Consider the following 1,673-nt stretch of genomic DNA (forward strand, 5'->3'; position numbering starts at 1 on the left):
ATGTTATATCGGAAATTAGATTCATAAAATGAATTATGAGTATTTGTAGTATATACCTATCGAAACGTCAATAGTAAAAATAATATATAAGCAAATGCTCAAAAAAATAAATTTATGTTTAAGTGTATATAAATAGGCCAATGCATTAAATAAATATTAATTATTAAATTATTTTGCAAACAGCTTTTATTTTATTGTTTTTCCTGGGTATATATAATTGTTAAATGATTTCTGATTGTGTATTTTACAAAAGTCATATTCGATATGAATTTATGATTTTTAGGAATTGGGTATATTATACGCTTATTAGTCTAACCGGCTACGTTATTAGAAAAAATTGTTAGGAGTAATATTACATTGTGGGGTGTACGTTTGTTTAATTTTCTAGTATGCAGTCCATTTTTCCATTAATTTTCCATGTAGTCCATGACAGGGCCATACATTTTTTTGAGTGTGATTGTTATCAGCGTCGTTACATTTTGAATCCAATTTGAACAGTGTATGCGTCACTACAAACTGTATGCTTCATCTCTAGCTTTTATAGTTCCCGAAATCACAGCGCTTTAACGGACAGACAGAGCAATGTAAAGTAAAATTGAGTACAAATATCTAGGCGCAGATCGACTCTTCTACTCTACGATTAAAAAAAGACTCACTCATTGAACTTATACAGCAGAACGCTAAGCCTAAAGTGCATGCGCGAGAGTACATGAGATAGAGAAAGTGACGAGATTAGATGATATCGCAGCTGCTCTGCATATTTACGTAGATGCCTATCGATGGCCTCCATCATTTGATGCTCAAATCCATCAGTGCATGCAAGTCATTTCTCGCGAAATTACTAACTGACACATTTCTTGATACCAAACTAGAATCGCAAAATTTGGTCGCACCAACAGATGACTTTGTTTTTTAAAGTCGAAGCTTTAAAATCTAATCACGATTTAAGAAGTGTAGTTGAAAGCCCAAGTCGAGTAGAGCACGGGAAAAAACAAAGGTTCCGGAGAAGTGCGGAGTCAGTTGCTTGGAGCACAATATGTTTACTGAAATCCTGTGCAATTAGGGCTGCAGACGTCCCAGGCCATACAGAGGGTTATAGGACATGATTCCGTGAAACAGAGGCAAGCGTTTATGTAAGCAGTGATCTGTAAGTGATTCCTGTGGTGCTTAGATCCGCATGGACGGCAATTGCCGGTGTTGCACTGCATCAGTTAATGACCAGTCTTAATGCAATTAATGCAAAAAAGGGAGTCTATTTGTTTCTTAAAATCGATTTGCTGTGATCACGGTTTAAAAATGTGACAATATGGAGTTAAGTGCCCAGAAGCTTTACAGAAACCTCAGGCTAATGGTTAAGATTTGTGGCAAGAAAAGGCGGATCTACGGATACGGCGGATAAGATGTTTTAATCCTTCCAACTTGATTTTCTGGAGCATAGCTTGCCATAGTACAATTTGAAAATACATTTCTTAAGGCTGGTCCTCCAAATGCTTTTTTCATGTTGACTGACTCGCCGGTTTCAGCTTATAAATAAATACTTGGGCGATAGAGCATTCTACGATTCGTTCCGTTGAGCCTTATCCATTTAGAACACGAATGTGAAAGTCCGTTAGTCCTTTACTTTGCCATATATACGCCCCTGTATTAGCTACTTACGAATATGCAATCTTGCG

Source organism: Drosophila erecta, unplaced genomic scaffold (genome assembly GCF_003286155.1).
Source record: "Drosophila erecta strain 14021-0224.00,06,07 unplaced genomic scaffold, DereRS2 tig00000021-arrow-pilon, whole genome shotgun sequence".
NCBI classification, from domain to species: Eukaryota; Metazoa; Arthropoda; class Insecta; order Diptera; family Drosophilidae; genus Drosophila; species Drosophila erecta.